Raw genomic sequence first — 24,120 nt, 5'->3', positions numbered from 1 at the left:
TAGTCAATTGACAGAGCATGATAACATGTGGGATACACTGCAGAGTCCTTACCCTGCTGAAGTCACCATCTGGAAAATCCCAGAGGATGTCAGTGACCGCCTGGGTTAAAAACTCACTGAAATAACTGCCAGTGAGACTGTGTCCCAGTGCTGGCCACAGTGCATATGGTTATTAATCTTTATGAATTATAAGTAACGCTTGACTTTTCAGAAAGATTAAAATCTGTTAAGTTTGAAGAGGCAACAGCAAACTACCTTGCATTTAGAAAGAGACAAATGTTACCTACAAGGTTCAATATTATGTTCTTCTGATTAGCATTGCAAATTTAAGTAGTTTCCTTGTAATGCTTAATTAAGTTTAACTATTCTTCAGGTTTTGAAATAACATTTTTTTTTCTGTTTTCTGTATCTAGTGTATTTTAGGCCAGGTAAATATTTTTAAGATCATGTGATGATGTCAGCCACACAGAAAGACTTTTAATATGGAGATTCATTAGTAGCATCTACAGAGCTTAACTGTTTGTTATTTGTGAAATTAAAGCCACCTTTGAGAGTAGTTCCTAGTGTGTGACAGCAGTGTATAGTGTACACACATGTGCATGTATTTAGATGTACATACATGTAGTTTAAGAGTAGAAGTGATCTCCTCTTCTTTCCTGTCCTGGCTCTGTCCTTACATCACTGGAAGTTAGTCTTGTCTTGTCAGAGATGAGCAAGTCTACTAGGAAAGATTAATTCCAGAAGAGGTTCTCAAAAGAAGTGTGCTAGTAGATTTATCACACTCTGTATTGTGTGCTTCATAGGTTTCAAAAGGAAGATGCATCATGCTAAAATGCAATGACTGTATTCGTGTGTCTTTGGAAATGGGTTAACCTGGGGGATGGGAGCTAAGTGAATGACAGAAAAGGCAGCTGTCAGTAGGAAAATATTTTCCAGAAAAAGATTAATCTGGATGGGTCCTGAAGTAGAGCATTGTCTGTTAGTACAAAAGTTAATGAAGGTTTCTATTAAAAGTGTATTTTGAATAATTTGTTTGGTATAGTCAAGGTAGAGACTTTTTTCCAAAACATTGCTATCAGTCTGATCAGATAAACAACTTCATAGTCAATAAATGAATCAACTCAATGCATTGACATATCTCAATTTGTTTCATAGAAACACGCTTCATAATTTCAGCACTTTTCCAAAATTTTTTTTTAGTCAAATTATACACAGTTTTGTTTCCCTCTCCCCACCAGGTTTTCTCATATTCTCTCAGGGGAATTAAGGTTCATACTAAGATCCAATCTTATTTTATCTGACTATAAAATGTTTGGTTTCTCATGAATTCTTAGCCTTTGCTTTTGCTTCTATTGGTTTAAATAAGAACAGCTAGAAATGGGACTCAGCTATTCAACTGATACTCTTCTTGATTATCGTCATGCTTCCCCATTATTTTTTGTTTTTCAGAAGTGGAAGCAATAAAATAAATTAAAATCTCAGTTATGGACATTTTCTAATGTTTGTAATAAGATATAGAAATTGATAGTATTACAAAAAATTAATAATTTCAGTACTTGAAGGATGTAATTCGTAAAGTATACTGGAAGCTATTGAAAGTTTGATTCTGTAAGAAAAATTTGTCATTAAGTTGGTTTGTAATGAAGCCTGAACTTAAATCACAAGAAAAGAAAATAATTTATCATGTTCTTGATGATTTTCCAATGCACTTGCCTGAAAGGGAAGGGGAGAGGGACATTTTATTTTGTTTTAAATCAAATATAGGTTATGTGAGGAAATGCTGTTCCCATACAGTTATCATAGAAATCCCATAGCAGAATTTCAGTTCCTTAAAAGACATATAATTGAAAGATGGCATTAAAGTCTGGTGTGGTTACTCCAGGCATTTTCTCAAGGACTGTCTGATGCCTATAATTCTTTCTATCCAGAGATTAGGTCCCACATCCCATTTTTGACCCAGCTGGGATTAAACCTTTTTCTTCACTGGGACAAGATTGTTGGTTGTCAGGCTCTTCATTACCTGCAGATACTGAGGGCTGTTAAAAGCAAACAATGCCAAATCATGGCTGCTGCCCTTTTGTTAGGCTAATACTGGTTTAACAGGTTTTTTTTTTTAAGTAACAAAGCAAGGAAATTGTTTTTCTCCAAAACCTAAATATAAAGTGTGTTTATGAATTCCTTTGGAGTTCAGCAGTGGTGCAGGGAAGCCTGTTCTTAATGTTAAAAATTGAAATCAATTTAAAAACTTAGCTAATGTTAAAAGTATGTAGTTGAATAACTGATTCACAGTATCACAGTATCACAGTATATTTGGGATTGGAAGGGACCTCAAAAGACCATCTAGTCCAATCCCCCTGCTGGAGCAGGAACACCTAGGTGAGGTCGCACAGGAACATGTCCAGGTGGGTTTTGAATGTCTCCAGAGAAGGAGACGCCACAACCTCCCTGGGCAGCCTGTTCCAGTGCTCTGGCACCCTCACTGAGAAGAAGTTTTTTTCTCGAGATTCTCTGAATCTTCTAGTGAACATCTGTAAACAAAAGAAACAGCCAGCTATCATTCATTCAGCAGGCAAATTAGATTTGTGTTCAAATGAAAATTAAAAAAGGATTTTTTTGATGGTATTTTTTGCTTTTGAAAAAGGGAGATGAGGATAAAACTGCTGTTAACTAGTGAAAAGCAAAGGCCATCAGAGACAGGGCAGGCCAAGCAACACAGCAGTCTTTAGGAAGCAAGAACAGGAGTTTGAGACATTTATGTGGTTAAGCACAGTACATTTGCATGCTCAGCTTTCCATCCTCCATCATCTTGACAGCAGCAAGCCATTGACTGTTTGGTGGTGGTTAGTCTCTAGGGCTGGAGAAAGACCTGGAGAAAATCTGCCTTTTCTCTCTCTTGGCTGCACAGACCTCTGTGATGCTGGTTCAGGAAAGCAGGAGAATTACCACAGCCGACTGACCCCTGATTGCCAAAAACTTCACCGGCTCCTGGTCACCATCTGAAGAGCTGTGAGTTACTTAGGAAGCTCATCCAGATCTTCCTCCCTGCTTTTCTTGCATTGCTTCAGGAGGTACATGACAAACACAGAGGAGAGAGAAAGATTTTCCCTCTATTAGGGCAGATTTCCTGGTTCGGGTTGTAATAGAATGAGTGAACAATACGGGAATGCTGGCCTTTCTACAACAGGACTTTGGCTGAGCTGCCAGCACAGCACTGTGGTTTGGCCCCATGACCATTCAGCTTGTTCACCCTCCACTGTAATTTTTTATAATTTGTCACCACATTGAAGTTTTTCTCCCCTCTTTTTTTTTGTGGAACCAAGGAAGGGGGAGAATAAGATGGGTTGTATTTGTTCTGACTTCATGCCTGGTAGTAAAATTATTCTGCAGGATGTCCTAGAAGTTATCAGAGTGAATGCCTTAGAAATGGAAATGTCATTTATACCAGCAAAGTGAAGGGACGTTTTGCCAACTGAGCTGCAGCTCTGGGCTTTTGTGGGAGATGGACTGATATACTAGTGGCACAGGGTGTTCTGAGGTGGATCCATGATTCACTGTTGTGGTGTCTTACTCTGTACCTCCGAAAATGTTGTGGAGCTCAGGCCTTGATTTGAGAGGCTCTGTGCTCTGGGCTCCATGAGCTGATTCATCCGAGGACATACACTGCTCAAATGCCAAGTGAAGAGATGCAAATGAGTTGTCTTTCAGAAAGCCGTAGATGGCTTTAAAAATATTTTGAAGAAGCTGACCTGAAAGTAGCTAATATGAGACCTCTTTTAATATCATCGGATCCTAAAGAAAAGAATAAATAAATGCAGTATGCATTTCCTTGGGAAAAATGTGCATCAGGGTGTGGGCATAACGAAGTATGATCCAGATCTTGACATTTGTTTTTTGAAATTTCAAAGGTTTTGGAGCCAAGAATTTTATTCATTCAGGACATCCTACAAAGATCTGCAAGGGGTAAGCAGATGGGTGTTCAGTGTGTTCCCTTTCCCACTCTCTTGTTGATCTTGGACCAATTTTACGACAATTAGCATGTACCCAGAATAACAAGCCTTAAAAAGCTGGAGGGAAAGAAGAAAACTAAGTATATGCCAGAGTATTTTGGGTAGACATATAGAAATGAGAGGGCGGTTTTGCCTCTTATTTTGTTATAGATGCCATAGGATGAAACCTTTAATCTAGTAATCTTAATTTTATTTTATAGCTGATGGAGAGAAATGGACAATTTCAGAGCGTACTTCATCTGACCATTTTTAGACATGTCATTTGGGCTGAGCTAGATTGCTTTTTGGAATTGCTTGTTTCTCTTCATTGAGTACAGAGTACTCAGGAAAACGTGTATGTCTAACATTATACTCTTACATTAAATCAGATGAATTTCACCTGGGTTATAGGAGACAGGAAACTTTGATTCAGACTCCATCTAAAAGTGCGTTTTATCCTGATAATCTCATTCTAGTCCATCTGTAGTGACTGTATGACTCAATGTGTGGACCAGCTAATATTTACCTGCCTCATCCTCAAAGTTGAACTGTTTCCTGATGAAAAAAAGGCAGCTTTGGAAGACAAAAAGAGGAAGGGTCACTAATAAGGAAGCCTACTGTTTCCATCCAATCCATCAGAAAACCTATGAAGAGAAATGTTTTGTAATGATCAAGCAGGCCATTTCATAAGACTGCATTATCTAAAGCAACTATTTCTCAAGAGACACTCTTTAAAGAATGAAGGCAGAATAGTACTAATTTACTGAACTATTTTAGTCCACATGCAGCACTGTGACAGACTGCCACAAAAGGTGAAGCTATGGAGGCTGAGCAGGGCTTTAAAGTGCCACACTCTCCCACTTAGCTATTTTCTAAAGACTTTTTTATGAGCACACTCTGTGGCACCATGGGCTGTTTCCTCTGAACAGTAATTAAATTTCTACCTGGAGTCATAGCCCTTGGGAAGCAGATTTTCATTAGATACAAAGATATCTGACCCACAGGGGCCTCCAAGGAATATCACGCGGTGTTCAAAACTTCAATCATAAATCATACAGTCATAGAGTAGTTTGGGTTGGAAGGGACCTTCAAAAGTCATCTAGCCCAACCCCACTGCAATAAGCAGGGACATCTTCAATTAGATCAGGATGCACAGAGCCCCATCCAGCCTGGACCTGAGTGTGTCCAGGGATGGGGCATCTACCACCTCTCTGGGCAACCTGTGTTGGTATTTTGGATGTTGCTGGACACTTCTCTGCCACATATACAATGTAGTTTTCAAATTCCAATATTTTTCTGTAAAGTTAGATTTTCTTTCTTCTGAGATTTAAACATATTGAATGAATTTTATAGAGTGTGAGGTTATGTTGTCCTGCCAAGCAAGTTCATGAAAGATTTTCTGATTGTATTTTGCAAATATTGGGGCACAGTAAGTTCTTGATGATCTTGCTTGCCAGTTGGACTCTTCAACCTCTCTCCTTCTCATTCATCTATATTTGGAAAACACGGTGAAAGAGAAGAGGCAGATCTTGCAGAGTACAAGATTCCCATGCACACATTTATCTGCTGCAAAATTATTTTTCAAAGCTCTGACTGTATGCCTAGACTCTCCATCTCTCCCTGGCACCCCTCATTTTCCCTCTCAAGGTTCTTCATTACCTATTGATAATGACATTATCTATCATTCACTGTTAAGATCCAGTTGGTGCAGGATGTTTAGGTGTATCTGCCATTTGCTAATTATCAAAGAAGCATTTTTGGCTTTGCCCTTTAAGCTTGGAAGAGCTTCTACATAAACGTCTTCAAAACTCTGTGTAAAACTTTGTGTGTTCAGTGAAAGTGTTATCTGTAAAAAGTGATCTTTCTTTGTGAACTGTAGGTTCCTGACCTTATATCAGAAGAGAAAACTCTATAGATTTGTCCAACATTTCATTCAACATTTTCTTTAAATTTTGTGAGAATTCGGACTAGTTAATAATCTCCTTACCATTATCAATATAAAAGTGAGTATAAAACTTGCCTTGTTACATACCCTCTTTTATTTTGAAAGGAGAGAAAGGGAGTTTAAGGGGGATTTTGTCTACCTCACAGAAGTGCCTCCTCTTTAAACATTAATATCTTCATTCTCCATATCTTCTTATCTTTCTATGGCTTTAGAGGCCTTGGAGAGAGAGAACGGTGTTCCAGTTAAGGCTGTATTGATTCGTGTAGAGCCTTATAATAATTCCAATATTATTTTCTGTTCATTATCTTATACATTTCAGCTTTGTTTGTTTTATTGATTTGCAGAGTGAGCAGAAGTCTTTACTGAACTCTTCTGCAGAGTGTCCATGGTCTTCTCCCACAAAGCATTTTGCTTGCTATCATTTCTTCCTATTGACTTGCCTGAAATTAAGTTCCTATTCTTTGAAGCATAGAAGTACTCACCCCTTCACCCCTTACCCATTCTTTCTCTTTTCTTCCTCTTTTAGTGCTATGTAATGATATAAGTATTAGCATTTTACTGCCCAAACTGTTTAAAAATCCAGAGTTTTCTTCATATTGTGGTTAAAAAGTTTAGTGTGCTCACTCTTTACTTCTGTGTTTTTTGATTAGTGTTTTTTTTGTTTGTTTGTGGTTTTTTTGTTTGTTTGTTTTGTTTTTGTTTTAGTTTTGTTTTGTTTTTTTAATTCCCCTTACAGAAGATTAGTGTGACAATGTTGTTTTATAGTATGAGCACTCCATGGAGGAATTTCAACTTAGTTGTATTGCATCACCGTTAATTAGTGGCTCGGCTGTAGTTATTTCTTAAACTGATTCCAGTATGTTTTGAGGACGAAAGCTGAGAATAGCTTCAAGGCCTGTATATTGTGAAAAAAGCTGTTCTGAGAAGCTGTTACTTTAGGGGTTAAGTGCACCTAGCATGTTTTGCATGTGGAGCTGAAATATTTTATAAACACTTGACATGTGGAGCTATTTCCTCTATATCTGTTAAGTTTGTGCAACTGACTTCCTTTTCTTGGTCAATTGGCTTTTGAAATGCCACTACTATGTTATATATTGATAATTTAAGATTTGTATTCATTCATATGCTGTTTAAGATATCTCTGCACTGATTTCTTATCATATTTTACAGATAAAATGCTGCTTCTCTTCACTAGGAAAACTCCGTCTTTCCTGTCTGTTTTAGGGTCAGGATTTACATTCATCTTCACATCTAGTAATTTTCTGTATTTCTGTGATATCCATATGATTACCATGCAGACTAAGTCATCTAGTTTTTTTTCTCCTGTTGCTTGTTGACATTGATTTATTATTATTATTATTATTATGGATCCTGCAACTGTTTGAATAAAACCCTTGCTATCTCACAGTGTGTTACTTTTCAGATTTTACCCCAGATGTTCTACTGTCATACTTTCAGGAAACATTATGATTTCTCCCCTGTCCCTATCCAGACAGAGAGTTGTGTGTAATGTGAGAAGGAGATACTGAATTTGTATGGCACATGCTCAGTTTCATGCAACAAATACGTTACAATTTTTGAAAAAAATAGCAAGTAGTGTCTGAGCTGGGGAATATTGCCTTCAGAACAAAGCAAATTGTCATTGGTATGATGGATAAAGGTGAATTAGCCATAGTACTTGAAAGCGCAGGCTGTTTGGGGACCAAGGACTAGAGATCATAACCCAAAAATGTTCATTATAAATAAAAGCAGAAAATCTCAATAAGAAGCTGTTGGGAAAATTCTATGCCTGGCAAAATCAGCATCTAGAACCCTTTTTTTGTTTTGTTTTGTTTTCTAAATATAGTAGAATAGACTATTTCAGTTGGAAGGGACGTACAATGATCATCTAATTCAGGCTTGGAGCATTGACCATGTCGCTAGAAAACCTGTTCCAGTGTTTGACCACCCTCTTGGTAAAGAAATGCTTCCTGATGTCCAGTCTAAACCTCCCATGGCATAGCTTTGAACCATTCCCACATGTCCTGTCAGTAGCTCAGCACCTCCTTCTCCACATCTCCTCCTCAAGAAGCTGTAGAGAGCAATGAGGTTGCCCTTCAGCCTCCTGTTCTCCAAACTAGACAAGTCCAAAGCCCTTAGCTGCTCCTCGAAATGACATTCCTTCCAGACTTTTCACTAGCTTTGTTGCCCTTTTCTGGACACATACAAGGACCTTCACATCCTTCTTAAATTGCATGGCTCAGAACTGCACACAGTACTTGAGATGAGATGGCACCAACACTGAATACTGAGGGATAATAATCTCTTTTGACCGGCTGGTTGTGCTGTGTTTGCATCCCAGGATGGGGTTTGTCCTCTGGGCTGCCAGGGCACATGCTGCTGGCTCATGTTGAGCTGCTGCTGACCAGCACCCCAAATCCCTTTCTGCAGGGCTGCTCTCCAGCCACTCCTCTTCCAATCCTTACTTGTGCCCAGGGTTACTCCATCCTAGGTGCAGAATCCAACATTTGGCCTCATTAAATCTCATTCCATTAATTGTAGCCCAATGTTCCAATCTATCTAGATCCCTCTGCAAGGCCTCCTGTCCCTCTAGAGTCAACAGAACCTCCCAGGTTGGTATCATCAGCAGACTTGCTCGTGGTGCATTTGACTCCTGCATCCAAACCATTGATAAATACACTGAACAGAACTGGCCCTAGAATTGAACCCTGAGGAACACTGCTGGTGACTGGTTGCCAGCCAGATGTAGGCCCATTCACTACCACTCTTTGAGCCCTGCCCTGCAGCCAGTTCTTCACCAGTGAACCATGAACCTGTTCATCCCACAGCGGGACAACTTGTCTAGAAGGATGCGGTGAGGGCCCCTATCAAAAGCCTTACCGAAATCGAGAAAAACTACACTCACCTCCTTCTCTTCATCCGTGAGGTGGGTGACCTTATCATAGAAGGGTATCAAGTTAGTTAAACAGGACTTTCCTTTTCTGAACCCACACTGACTGTGCCTGATGTTTGCATTATTCTTTAAATGCCTTTCAGTAGTACCCAGTATAATCTTCTCCATTATATTTCCAGAAACTGAGGTTAGACTAACAGGTCTGTAGTTCCCTGGGTCTTCCCTCACACCCTTTTTTGTAGATGTGAATAACATTGGCTAGCTTCCAGTCAGCAGGGACCTCTCTGGACTTTCTGTCTTTGGTAGATGATTGAGAGGTGTCCGGTGATAACATCCACTGGCTCCTTCAGTACTCTGGGATGAATCGCGTTAGGCCTCAAGGACTTGTGAACATTTAGCTGATACAGCTGGTCCATTACAATTTCAGTGTCCACAAATGGGAAGTCACTGTTCCCACAGTCATGGTCCTCCAACACAGAGAACTGTGCAGTCCAAGGTCTGTCAATATTAATAAAGACTGAAGCAGAAAAACATTTAATGCCTCTGCTTCTTCTTCATCCTTAATAGTCTATCTTCGACAAGTATTTGTCTGATTTTTTTTTAGACTTCCTCTTGCTATTAACATACTTTAAAAAGCCCTTTTTGTTATCTGAAACAACTCTGACCAGTTTCAACTCCGATTGAGCTTTGGCTTTTTTGTGTCTTCTCCATGCATAAATGAACTGCATCTCTGTACTCTTCCGCGAAGCCTGACCTCGCTTCCAGAGGTCATACAGTTTCTTTTTCTTCTTGAGCTCCATGGGGAGTTCCTTGTTCGGTCAAGCTGGTCTTCTGTCCCTCTTGTTTGACTTATGACACAGTGGAATTTCCTGCTCTTGTGCTTCTGAAAGGTGGTTCTTAAAGACAGACCATATATAGACCAAATAGATTAAGAACAGAAGAAATGTTGGCAAATGTGTCAGTCCAATATAGATAGAAATTATAAAAATGTCAGTGTGATTCAGGAGAAACAAAACTGTTCAAGAACGATTTCTTTTCTGTATTTGGAAGGAAATAAGATGATGTATTCTTGTTACATGAAAATAATTTAGTCATTCTGATCCTGGTTCATAAACAATTAGAATGTTAAACAACATGCGGTAGGGATAAGCAGTTTTAAATCAGCAGAACTTGTAAGTAGCTGATTGGGAAGGTATCTGCTGCCCTAGTGTTATTTTTTAATAAATATCAGGAAAATATTGCAATCTGAGAGAACTATTACAGGAAAACTTTGCTCCAACATTAGAGAAGGGTAGTTAGTCTAACACGGATAACCATAAATTGACATCAGTCCCAGCAAAATAATGGAGAAGTTGATGTTAAATGTAATTATTAATATCTTGAAGGACAGGAAGTTAATTAATGCCAGTCAATGTGGTTTTATGGAAAATAAGTCTCATCAAATAGCTCTTATTTCATTTTGGAGGGACTAAAAATTAGATTGAAAGACAAAGAAGACTGTGTAGGTAAAATCCAGTTTCATAAAACTGGTGATTTAGTTCTACATGTCATTTTAGCTTTGGGGGTTTTAGGATGTGAGAAGTGTTATGGGGTTTGTTGTTGTTGTTGTTGTTGTTGGTTTGTTTCTTTGGTTTTGTTTATTGTTGTTTGCTTGGGTTTGTTTGTGGGTTTTTTTTGTTTTATTTTTTTTTTGTTTGCTTTTGTTAGTTTGTTTGTTTCATAAAAATAAAATTTAAAAGTCTCTTCTAACTTTAAACAAACAAAAAGGACAATATAATGAGTGAAGAACTGCACCTTCTAGGAAGAGTGATCATGGAGAGACTTGAATTGTCTGAGATCTGTCTGCCAGAGTAAATATACACTGGGACAAGGATTGGAGACTATTTAGAGAAAGGAAGACTGTATGCAGGAAAGTAGAAACTTTCAAAAATCCTTGTGAATTACGGTGGGTGAACACCTCAACATGGGAACCAGGCTGATACTTTGGCAGAAAGACTGTATTCAGTCTTTGAGCATGCTAGTATAAATATTGTGGGTAAACAAGCATTGTTCTGATTGTTAATACACAGGACAGTGTGTGCAGTTCTGATGCCACTGTTCCTCAGGCAAATTGAGCAAAAGGAGGAGATGTGGAGGAAAAACACAAAAATGGATTTAAAGTTTGGAGAAAATACCTTTTAGAAAGGGACTAGCAGAGCTTAGGCTTTTGTAACGTGCTTTAATTACAGTCTACAAGAGCTAAAACAAAATGTCAAAAATGAAGCCCGTATCCTGGGCTGCATCAAAAGCAGCATAGCCAGCAGGTCGAGGGAGGTGATTCTGTCTCTCTGCTCTGCTCTGGTGAGACCCCACCTGGAGTCCTGTGTCCAGCTCTGGAGCCTTCAGTACAGGAAAGACATGGACCTGTTGGACAGAGTCCAGAGGAAGCCACAAAAATGATAAGACTGGAACACCTCTTCTATGAAGACAGGTTGAGAGAGCTGGGGTTGCCCAGCCTGGAGGCTCTGGTGAGACCCTAGAGCAGCCTTCCAATATGGAAAGGGGGCCTACAAGAAAGCTGGAGATTAACTTTTTACAAAGGCAGGTAGTGATAGGACAAGTGATAACGTCTTTAAACTGAAAGAGGGCAGATTTAGGTTAGATATAAGGAAGAAATTCTTCACCATGAGGGTGGTGAGGCACTGGAACCGGCTGCCCAGAGAAGTTGTGGATGCTCCGTTCCTGGAAGAATTCAAGGCCAGGTTGGATGGGGCTTTGAGCAACCTGGTCTAGTGGAGGATGTCCCTGCTTATGGCAGCGAAGTTGAAACTCAATGATCTTTAAGGTCCCTTTGAATCCAAACTATTCTATGATTCTATGTTTTTACTTTAGCTAGGGAAAGCATGACAGAAGCTGATGTCTGGTAGGTGAAACTGGACAAAGTCAAATTAGAAAGTTGGCATCAGTTTTTTAATGGTGAAAGTGACTGATACATGGGACAAATTATTGAGAACCATATTCTCTGCCTCTTTCTGTATTTAAATCTAGACAGGGTACCTTTCTGGAAAACATGCTTAAAAAAAACCCCAAATTATTTGGTTTAGTAGCTCTTCCAAATTGGAATTCTCCTGAGTGACCAGACACTGCTTAGGGCACAGGCAAGGGATTGCTTTATCTTTGTCCATACTAGGCAAAATGTCTGCGTGACATCTTTATAGCTAGTGCTGTAAATAACTGCTCTCTAGGTTTATTTTTTTTTCTTTGCTAGGAGAGTACCCTGCCATAAAAACTAGTGCTTTGCCATATGTTTAAAATTATTTAAAATAAAGAGTTGATGCTAGTACCATAGGCATTTTCCAATTGTACACACTACCTACAGCAGTCCTATGAAGTCCTGTAGTTTTGGCTGATACGTCTTCCCCGACTCATAACTGAAAAGACAGCCTAGAAATCAAAGTAAGTATTTTGGCCTAAAAGAAGCCTACTTTTTAAAATTAAATTGCTTTTTGTCTTGTTTGATATGTCTTACATGCTGAGGGATTTTTAAAGTAACATTTTCCTATAAGCTCTTTGACAGTCCATCACATTTTTTCTGACCTCACCCTTTAGATCATATCCTTATTCAATAAGGGATCTTTGAGATTTCATGTCATAGAAAGTTGATAAAGGACTTGTCAGATAACATATTTTCTGCAGCTATTTCTAGGGAAAACAAGCCCATCTAGGCTCCTTTCATGTTTATCAGCTGGGTAAATGAACCTATTCATCATTTTAGACTACAACACTCATATCCAGGAAGTTTTTTGTCATAATGATTAAAATCAGTTTTGCCTATGTGGTCACAGAAATGTGTGTATACATGCATTTTTTTTTAATGGTCTTTGATTCATCGGAGTAGCAGACGGAGAATATACCTGTACTTTTTTTGGTGGTTTCTCTGTTATATAATTATTTTTCCTTCTTTTACCAAACTGCTAGAAGGAAACAAATGCCTTACTAGGCAACTTCTATTTTCTTCTCCCTTAAATGCCTTCATTTTGGCAAGGAGGAAGCTTCTGCACAGTACTGTAATTTCTTCCCACTAATGTTCACTCTGATGAGAAACACAGAGGAGAAAATCAGTCCTTGTTATAGATAGATTTAGGGGGTGGTATTTGCTTCACTAAAAGCCTCCTTACTCCCTTTTTTTAAAGCACCATAGTTATAGTGTTTGCCATGGATGTAGCCTCTGTCTAAGTGTCCTTGCACTTGCATGAAAAGTGATTAAGGAAATCTCGTAGTGTTTGCATTTTTGAATCCCAACACTGTATTTTAGATTTTTATTTGAATATGATGTTTGCAATAAAGAATTAGCCTTATTTAGACTTAGGTTTATTCTACTTTCTCATTTATGAATGAATAACAGACTTTTCCTTCTTTCAAGAAATCTTTCCTTTCAGCCTAACTCATCTTTTCTGTCTCCATACTCAGAATGTGTCCCATTTTAACAAAGGCTTTTTTGAGTTTAAGCCATATTAAGTTGGCATAAGGTGAAAGATGGTCAGGTAGTTATGTACTTCCAGTGTAAAACACAAAAGAAGCTCATGTGGCCAAGAAGAAGATGTTATTCTGAAATTTAAGAAAGAATACGATTGATTAAAATCTGAAAACAAGTGGTAGGTTTTCAAGAGCATATGTCTTTATGGCTTGTCAAAAATGTGTCTCTCCTAATTTCCCTTGAGCAAGAGGTAGGTTTAAAAACCAAAAAATTTGGGTGTTTTATTCTCACAGTAGCCTCAGATGGTCTACAGATCATGTACCTTTGATCCGAGGCCCTCTCTTCTGTAAGCACTATATATGGGTAATTGATACCTGCTTCCTTCCAGGAAGAAAACTCAAGGAGGGGTTAGTCCAAAACCTACCTTGCCTTTGAATACTTCCAAAATGAAGCATTTAAGATATGCCTTACAGAATCACAGAGTAATTTAGGTTGGAAGGGACCTCTCAAGTTCTTCTGGTCCACCTCCTGCTTAGTGTGGGCCCAACCGCATGAGGTTGCCCAGGGTCAAGTGTTGAATATTTCCAAGGTTGAATATTTCCAATAACCTCTCTGGGAAACCTGGTTCAGCATTTGAACTCCTTCTGTACATTGGCAAACAAATGCAGACATTGAATGGAAAGGTTCTTATTTTACGTCGTTTGGCATTACAAAGCCTCTTTTTCTAATGTGCTACATCTGCAGCCTCAAAGAATGGAGTAAAACAAGGGAGTTTCCCATCTTGTATTTCCACTATGAGAGCAATGTTTTCCTGTTTGCTCATGGATAAACCATACACTGGAGTAACAGAAGTCCAGATAATGTCTCACTTTACCTCCTTCTGTTAATTGAGTCACCTATATGCAGACATACCAGACCCATTATAGTTTGGTCTGTCATTTTGTAAGGCACAATTTTGTATGTTGTCTGATCATCTGGAAGGATTTTCAGTCATCTTAGTTTGGATAATGTCTGATCAAAGGAAACAGGGTTAAGGCTGATGCAGGAGAAACACTCCTGAAGTTAATTTCATGATTACTCATGAGAGCATCACTTAAGAAAAATGTTAAAGGGAAAATGAGGTGTGATTGGCAAATCAAAGAGTTTTATAATAACTGGTGCAACAGCAGCACAGCTACATGTATTTTTGATCATGCCCTGGAATAAACTAAGATGAAATTATACAGATACAAGATGGAATTATACAGATACAAGTCACCTTCTGGACAAAAGAAAAAAAAAAAAAAAAGGAAAGGAGGAACAAAGACCCTGGCTTTGGAAAGGGTAATCTATGACCCAGAAAGACCTTTTCTTTGGTGTGCTATACTAAGGAAGTGGCAGCATGTTGTTTGTTTATTAATAACAACAGAAAGGGCAAATCCTGTTCTTTCTACTAACAGCTTTATGTTCTGTCTGCTGCCTTCCCTAGAAAATTCCTAGGGTCTGCATTAAGGGGATGAAAGTCATGTTGCAGGTTTACATCAAAAAGATAATGCTGTCTGCTTACGGATGTTACTTAGGAAATCATAGGCAGAATGAGCACATCTTGTAATTTCATTACTGGCAATATGTGTCATGGATCACAAGGTCGAAGGCATTGGAGTGCATTTGCTCCAACTTTAACACATTCTGCTGGTGTTTTAACATTTATGAGTCCAATGCAAAGACTGTGGTTTGTGTAGAGTAAGTGCACCACGGCTTTTCAGTGACCTGGTCCCACACAAAGGACTACAAAGGTCCTATACTTCCTCCATGGTAGCAGTCACCTTTCACTGTCAGCTTTCTTAAGTAGAGCCTGAAGAGGAGGAACATGGGACCTTGTCGTGTGTGAGGTCAATCAGTAAAGCCTTTAGTTGCTGGGAACAACCTGGGGGATTCTGTGCTCTGTGTTGATTAATATTATTCTACTGATTTTTTTTTTTTTTTCTCTCTACTCTTAAAAATGTGACTGAAGATCAATTATAAGAACAATTTTCAATCAGACTGGAATAGTAGCAGGAAGGAAGTCCAGAAAGGAGAAAAAAGATTTGAAATATTGTGACCACTCAGTTTAGGGTGGAGATGGATAATAAGGAATGCAAAAGGATGAAAAAAGTAAATTAAAAGCTCTGATTCCTTCGAGATGCAGGAAAAACCAAAATACAGCTAGAAGAAAAACAGTTTAAATATTGTACAGGAAGAAACACTTGTAAATCTGCAATGTTAGTGGATATCAGTAAAGAGTTAAGGTTAAAAGAATGACTGAAGGCTGACATAAGATCAATTATAAGAACAATTTTCAATCAGACTGGAATAGTAGCAGGAAGGAAGTCCAGAAAGGAGAAAAAAGATTTGAAATATTGTGACCACTCAGTTTAGGGTGGAGATGGATAATAAGGAATGCAAAAGGATGAAAAAAGTAAATTAAAAGCTCTGATTCCTTCGAGATGCAGGAAAAACCAAAATACAGCTAGAAGAAAAACAGTTTAAATATTGTACAGGAAGAAACACTTGTAAATCTGCAATGTTAGTGGATATCAGTAAAGAGTTAAGGTTAAAAGAATGACTGAAGGCTGACATGGAGTAAAAAGCATTCAGATGTACAACAGGAATTTAAAAGAAACATCAGTAATGGGGCTGATGCCTTGGCCGTGGCCATTCAGTTTTGTGATACCAGCCTACATGCTGAGGATCCACATATGGGACTCTGGAAAATTCAGTATTTCAACGCTTTGAGGCATAACCAAACTTTAATTATTACTGAAGGATTAGGAAGATATTTTTTCCCCAAAGAGAGTCATTTAATAATTACCTACTTCAGGAATTCTTTTGTCTTCCTCTGAAGAGATCTGAGGACGCTACTGTAGGAGATATTACTGGACTAGTCAGACCACTGGCCAGGCCTAGTTTACTGTTTCTGGGCTATGCTGGAGCACAAACTCTGTGTGTTCAAAATGGATCTCGAGCCTGTTTAGTAGTTCAGTGTGATAATTACAGTGTCACCATGATACTCCTGAAATAGGATTTGAAATTCTGCAAACTCTCACAGCAGCTTTCATAGGACCAGATGCTTCAGATCAATCTGTGTTGACTCAGCTTAAGTGAAAAATGCTTGAAGTCTTTGCAGTTGAGGGAGAAGTTGCTGTCTCCAGGATTAAAAAAAAAAAAAAGAAGTTTATTTTTAACCTTCTTGTACTGATTTAAAAAGCTATGATTTTATTTTATTTTATTTTGAAAAGACACACTCTTCTTTGAAAACATAAACCTTGAACTGACTTTATAATCACTGAAATAGACAGAAAAAAAAGGTTTTAGGTTTTTTTTAATAGATCCGATCTGTAGAGTTCCTTCCAGCTGGAGTGCAGTTTGTCAGAGTCAAGCAAAAATATTTTAAAAATCAAGTGTGACTTTAATGATTCAGACTTTACATGATTTTTTGGTGGATGACATTATCTGAGTGGGAAACATAAGAAGATATTTGTTACTGTAATTTCATTGTGTTAAAGTTATTGATACTTTCAAAATTTCATACAATGCTTTTTTTGGAGGGGAGATTTGTTTGAAAGAAGGGATCATGATTTCCCTGTTAAGAGTCATTAAAATGTAAATCATTGATTCCTTAGAAAGAAAAAACATGATTTCTTCAAAGATGATTCACTCTGAACTATATATGACAAATATTCTGGAAAGACTTATCTTTTTCCCCTCTTTGCTACTGTTTTGAGTTGGTAAAAATTGGAATAATTTTTATACAATAAGTCATTGCAGCTTCCTGACAGTTCAGATAATTTTTGTAGCATTCTGTCATCCAAATGACTTGATGCATTTGGTATGAATAGAGATGGGAACATTTTGTAAGTTATAACCACAAGATAATTTATTCATACAGAGAAGGCATTGTATTTGATAACTCATAAATTTCATTCTGTTTTCACGATAAAGGCAAAAAAGGGTGTGTGGATTGCAGCTGCTCACTTAACAGTGTTACTGATGACTAAGGAGGGAATGGATCTTTCTGTGAGTTATATAATCAGTTTAAAACCTCTCCACATTCTGCCTGTGACAGTTTATTAAAAAAAAATTAAAACAAGAACCCATGAAACACTTAACTGCTCTAGATGAATATAACAGCCAGATAATGATTAGGTATGAATTATTTGAACAGTGGCTGTAGGAATATTTTGAAAAGTAGGCACTGAATCTCTTCTGTATTCAAATACTATGTTTATTTAGGCTCAGAGATTCTCATTTAGGAAACTATGAAGAGAAGGGCTGAGCATTTAGCTCAGACTAATTGGGAACTTACTTGGAATTATAATTATTAACAACTGAGCGAAGAAGCAAGTAAGACTTCTTTTCTCAATACACCAAGGGTTAGTGTTTCCTAAAACAGAGCTTTGACTTAAACAGTGATAGCTTAAGTAAACATGTAGCCCACAGGGCATTCTCGTTGCTTTCTAGCCTGGGACTGATTATTGGCTCAGCAAAATACTAGGTAAGTGTGTGCTTATCCTCTGTCTCAGTGAAGGTCTTTTATATACATAACTTTTACACCTACCTAGATTCTCTTTAAGTGGAGTGCTGTTTAGAAGCCATGGCAGGAAAAACTCAAAAAGAGGATAAGGGGTGAGTCCGTAGAGAGAAAACTGCCAAAAAAAAAAAAAAAAATAAAAAAAGGGAGAGATTTCAAAAGATATGGGCTTGAGTGTTTTTGGTGCTTTTGTTTCTGGGAGTGTGTGGGGGCAAATACAATATCAGAGTAGAAGCCCAGAGGTTACTTGTCATCTCCAGGAAGGCTGAAGGTATATTTGAATCACTAGTTTTCTTCTCTGGACTCTGGAGAAGGTAAATGCAGTAGAGATTGGCATTAAGGTGGTAATAGGAGATTTTTGCTTTTTTTCCCTTGCATGGGATCAGAGTCTATCACAAGCTGACCTAAAACTAGAAAAGAGAAACCACAAAGAAAACAAAATAGCTGGTTGATTAGGATCGGGAATAACTTAAAATGATGTAGATGGAAGAATCTCACCACAACTAAAGTAGTCTCTAGCCTTCCTCTGACCCTGACCTTCATCCTGTGACCAGGCATGTGACACCACAGACAAGCTGTATGTCTTCCAATAACTGCATTTTTCTTTACTCTTTGTTTTAATTTAAGTAAGTTGTTTAACATTTTGAGACCTTGGCTACTTCAGGTGTAGGATGGAAGAATTATTCCAAACATCTAGTAAAGCACATTTGGTCCTCCCATGAAAGGCACTGCTTAAGTAGAAAGTGTCGGCTCTATATTGTTGAGCAGTGCTGTCAGGTTATATTCTACTAATAATTCTGTTTTTCTGTGCATTTCCCAAAATGAATTTCACTTTTCTTTTAGCCTCTTAAGGTCCTTTTTGTATTTTTTATAATACCTCAATGACTTCACATTTTTACAAAACTAATATTTCTTCTGTGTCAAAAATGTATGTCAAAGAAACCAAAAGTTAAATATAGTGGGATTCACTAGCTTTTCAAAGATCAGCCTTGGAGCATAATCCATGGAGACTGGCTGAGCTATAGAGCTCTACCTGCATGTGATGGTGATGTGTATGTAGCAGGGAGGAAAATGAGAGACAAGAGATTTATAATCTCAATTTTGTGATGACAGAAGACATTAAAAAGAGTAGAAAAATGCATCCATAATGCAAAAGTGGTTCTGTCTGTTTCCAAATCCTTTTATGCTCATTTGTTTCTCTTGTGTGTGATACTGGAAGCATCCACTTATCTCTGGAAAAACAGGGCATGTCTGCCATGTCTGGAAGCAGCTTGGAAATAAATTGATTCTGCAAAAAAAACCTGCTTGTATATTCAGATAGGATTTCTCAAATTGTTCTTTCCTGTGATTTTTATCATCTCAGAGGATATTTTGAAAGACTCAAAATCTGGTCATGAAATAAGGCTGTTAGCAGTACTGACAGCAATCATCAGAGTAACCCTTTGGCAGTGGATGGTCTCAAATACTCCTGGAGAGATAATTTAGGAAAACATTACTAGAAACCACAATGCAAGCTGAAAGTTTAGCACTAAGGTGAAGTTCAACGAGCAAGCTGTTGCATACAAGGGCTCCCACTGTCCTATTTTGGTGCACCTCCAAGCTTAGTTTCTTCTTGGTTCTGCATACCAAGCACTGGGGAAGTCCTGCTGGGTTGGTGACTTCAGTGCTCAGCCCATATGCTACACCTGACCTTGTGCAATGGGTCTAACAGCCAGGTTTTCACTTCTGTTGTGTAAGGGAGCAGCACACACCTTTGTTCATGTGCTCAAAAGCACCGCGAGAGAACCCAGGCAATCCTTTTCAGCTGTGGACTTCTATTTAGACAAATAAGTATAGCAGGTAGAAGTGTTTGCTGCAAGGTTGCCTAGCGTAAAGTCTGATCGTTTTCATTTTGTAATTATGGAAAAAGTACATTGAACTGCATGTTCTTTATACCAAAACACTTTGGACTTACAGGCAAAGAAGAAACTGAATAGATAACGTTTCACTAGCCTTTGTGGCTTTTGTGGTCTGCTGATAACACCAAGATTCTAATCTTGAACAAAGCAGCTTTCAGAAATACTAAAATTTTTCACATTAATCTCAACTATTGAAACTACTAACAGCTTGATGTTTTTGTCAAGTAGATTGTCGAATGGTTACTACATAATTTATTATATTCTGAGATAACTGTGGCATACATATGAGGTTTGAAGGAGCTATTAGTTCATGTATTGCAATTTTGAGTTGGCTGACAGGAGATTAAAAGACGGGTAATGGTTTTGATCATTCATCTGACCGCCTCACATATCATACCGTTCTGGGAGACTGTATCTAGGGCATCTGTGCAATAATAATTGCATTGTTTAATAAAAATATTATAAAAAAGCATGTTTAGCTGCTGATATGAATGTTAAGGTAGGCTACTACCTACCATGATAAGAGCATTGTGCTCTGCCTTATGCTGGGTTGATGTACAAGCCAGAGGAAGGCTCTAAATAAAGATCCTTTTCTTTTGCTCTTTATAAAAGCAGCACATTAAGACATTCCCAAGTGGGTCTGACATGGAAAGAATCAGTAAACAGTGTCATTTTGAGCATCAGTATCATTGGAAACAGTGTAAAGGGGAGAAAAATATGATTTGCATGAATCGCTCTGGTTTTCCTACCTTGCTCACAGTAGTGTTACAGTGTCTGCGAGGACAGGAGGGTCTATCATACTTGTGTCCTGGAAACACAAGTTCATTCACTGTATTTCAATAGGGCATTATTCTATTATTACTGTATTATTGAAATAATACTAACTTCTGTTTTAAAAGCCCCAGAAAATGAGACTTTTCTTTCTTTTCTTGCCAGATTATTATATGGCTGAATACAGGATGTTTTTTCTGGAAATAAACATAAATGTTCTTATTCCTGATTTAATCCTATCTTTTCTTTTTTTTTAATTGATTTTCATTGAGTGTTAAAATATCTCTTTTCTCAAAAATGGCTTAAGTAGTCTTCAAATACTTGTAGGATGCTGCCTTACTCCTAAAAAGAAGCAGCTGTTTTATAATAAATGCATCTAATCATTTTTCACTCTAAACCACTTTGTGCTCCCTCTTATCCTCTTTATCTGATTTAGCATTGCTCTTTAGGTAACATGGTGCCACTAACTGAATCTGATGATTCAAAGGTAGTCATACTCAAGTGCTAAGGAAAGCCACACACCAACTGCTAAAGAAGGTGTTTCAAAAGGGTAGGAAACTATTCAGTCATCAAAAAGCCTGAAAGACATCATATTAGACTTTACTAACTTGAAGTTCAGTATCAATAAACACCTTTTGTACGTAAAAGAGTGCAAATTCACTAAAACAAATACACCCATTTTGCTTACATTCTGAATATTAATTTTGACAAATAAATATTTTCAGTTTTATTTTTGGAACAGTCAGTGGCTCTTTTTTTCCACTGTCAAGTTTACTTTAAGTGTCCAGGAATTGTGTATGTAATTTTCAAACACGGGACATGTATTTCAGTGCTTAATACTGGTATGATTTGAATACCACAGGTTAAAGTCATATGATGACTGATATTAGTCAATTTACTCAAGCTGTACTTTTCAATTTACTCCAAAATGCAGGAGTAGCTGAGTTGGCTGTTGAGAGCACCTTCTTTTTCTTCAGTAGGGGAACAAGATAGCTTACATCTCCTTTCTTTTAACATCCTGACTAAAAATGCAAATGTTATAGAATGTATTTATCTTATAGATATCTGTAGATACCACTTATTTTAATAGACTGTCACTGTCTGATGTGGGGCAACAACACTAAAATATGGTTTATTCCAAATTGTTTATTCTTTTTGGTTTTCTTACCAAAAAAACCCTTTATCTGGAGTAAACAGTATCTTGCTTCTTCCTATTAATTCACAACCTTCCTTGCACTTCTTGTGTCTTATATAAACTCATGATGTTTTCATTTGTGTTCTTTACCTGATAATTAGTGTGGATGAATATAGCTAAAATTACAAACTGCATATTTTGGACGTGAGTCTTTAAGGAGAGATTTTACCTTGTACCTTCACCAGCTCTGCAGAAGATTGTATCAACAGAACTGGATTGCCAAGGGTACTGTATGGGGCTTCTGGAGAAAAAAACTTCAAGGTCTTTTCTTCCTCTTCCTGAATGGAAAGGATGAGGTCCTCAGCAGTTACAAGCAGCATAAATTATGCTGTAACTTTAAACAGCATTATGTTGACGTCCGTTTTAGCACTTCAGAGAACTGAAAATACACAGGTGCCATAAATACAAGAGCATATGCTAGTCCTTTGCAGACTGAGTCTGTTTTATCTGGGATAGCAGTAACTGCGTGTGTGCCATTGAGTTGATCTGGGCATGGGCAGAAAGTCTGACACACAAAAAGATGCACCAGCTTTACTGCATCCAAATGCACGCAGTGTTCTCAGAGCACAGGCAGGCATCCCGGGAAGGGAGGACTTCATCCATGTGCGCTTTGGAGCTGATCAGCATTCATGCAGTGGACATTTGCCTATGGTTTTCTGAACAGGTGGCAACGTGGACAGGGCTCCTGCTACTGTACCGACCAACCTGGTAAACACTCGGACTCCTCTCATAAACTCCTTCGGGTATTGCATTAGTATAGTTTCTAAGTGGAAATAGAGATGTGTGCAAAGGAGGTGTATTCTGTGATATTTGTCTTGTGTTTTGCAGCATAGTGCTTGGCAAGTTAAACCAGACAGGAACTTTTCTGTTTTCATAGGATCTGGACAGGTAGTAACACTACTGAAGTGATAATTCATATGATGGGTCAGAAAATGTACAGTTTTCTGCAAATAAATAGGAGAATTTAAACTTGGCTGCAGCTCTGTTTTGACGATATCACAACTTTGGAATCATCTTATTCACACTGGGAATCTAATGTTTTCAAGAACTCATTTGCAGCAGAATTGTTTTATCTCATTTCCCTCCATTAATCATTCCAGAAATTTTAAACTCAGACCATGATTTATATGCTTTGGTTATGTATGTATAAAAATGTGCTTTTACAGTCACATGTGCAGGCCGAGGATAACACTGATCTGGTGAATGTGTTAATATCTGTTGTCAGAAGTATTTTATCTGAGGCATTGCTTAGATAGATTATCAGTGCTGCTGGGGAGGTTTTGGCATGCCTACCTATAATGTATCACTTGCATTGATGGTTCTTGCTGTAGCTGACTGTTCTGTCGTGACTTTCTTCAGACAAGAACTTGGCTTTTCTTAAGACTTTTCTTCTAAAATAGGGAGTAATAATTATTCTAGTTTAACTCCAAGGAAAAGATTTTCAGCTGTAGTTCAATTAGTTATTCAAAGCCTGTTGATGCTTATGTTCTACAGCAAAGAGATGTGCTGGGGCTAGTTCCTAAATTTTTGATGTCCTTGGTTCCCAATTCAGATGGGAGCAAAGTTCAAAAATGACCCATTAGGTGGTAAAGCTCGTTTAGCTTTATGCAGTGTGTTGCTGAGGCAGGGATCCCAGGCAGGGATTTAGAAGATGAGGGTGCACTATAGCTTTTTTAAGAAGGTCAGTTTTCTGTGGAAAGTCATATTACGTCTTTGTTACTTAAGAAATAAAAAACAGCATTAAGGAAATCCAAATTCAAAGTCTGAATATTATAACCAACACATAATTATCGAGAAATATTCTCTATAAATTCCATACTTGCCAAAGGTAAGCATAAGCCTGATAAAAATTAGCATTTGTTGAAGGCAAATTTCAGATATGTACATAGACTAACAACCCAGTTTAGTCTGGTCTTCATGAAGTGTGAATGCCTCATGTATAGATAAAGGAAACCTTTTGTAGTATCCTTTTAAAATTTATTCCCTGAGATACTTTGGATATTTGATTGTCTCCTATTTTCTTATAAAACTGATGCAAAGAAAATGGTAAAATAACTTTTACTCATTTCACAGAGTCTCTATAATCTTATTCATGGGAAAGAAAAAGCAGAGGTTATGAATACAGGTAGATCCAACTAGAGAAAATTTTGGCTTTCCAAGTTGTGTGGCTGTCAGAAAGTTCAGGGTGCACAAGACAGCTCTTCACCAGTGCACGTCTGAGTCACTTTGCAGAGCAAGAGAGAAAGTAACCTATGTCTACAAAAGAAAATTGTGGTATAATAAAAGGAAGTAAGAGCTAATCTGAATTAGCCCTTTATTACTACTGGAATATAACTCAGTATTTTGTCACAAGGTCTTTGTTCATCACCGGTGTCCCTGTGTGCAGCAAGACTAGAGCAGGCAGAGCTTCGCTTGCTCCTGTGCTGC

General features: G+C 37.9%; 1 protein-coding gene across 3 annotated transcripts in view; it reads left to right on the top strand.

Moving 5' to 3' along the window:
• The window catches only part of FGF14 (fibroblast growth factor 14), a 417,171-nt gene that overhangs the window by 47,980 nt on the left and 345,071 nt on the right, over positions 1-24,120 (top strand). The window lies entirely within an intron of this gene.

The sequence above is a fragment of the Columba livia genome, chromosome 1 (assembly GCF_036013475.1).
Source record: "Columba livia isolate bColLiv1 breed racing homer chromosome 1, bColLiv1.pat.W.v2, whole genome shotgun sequence".
NCBI lineage: Eukaryota > Metazoa > Chordata > Aves > Columbiformes > Columbidae > Columba > Columba livia.
This window is presented reverse-complemented; position numbering and strand designations above follow the sequence as displayed.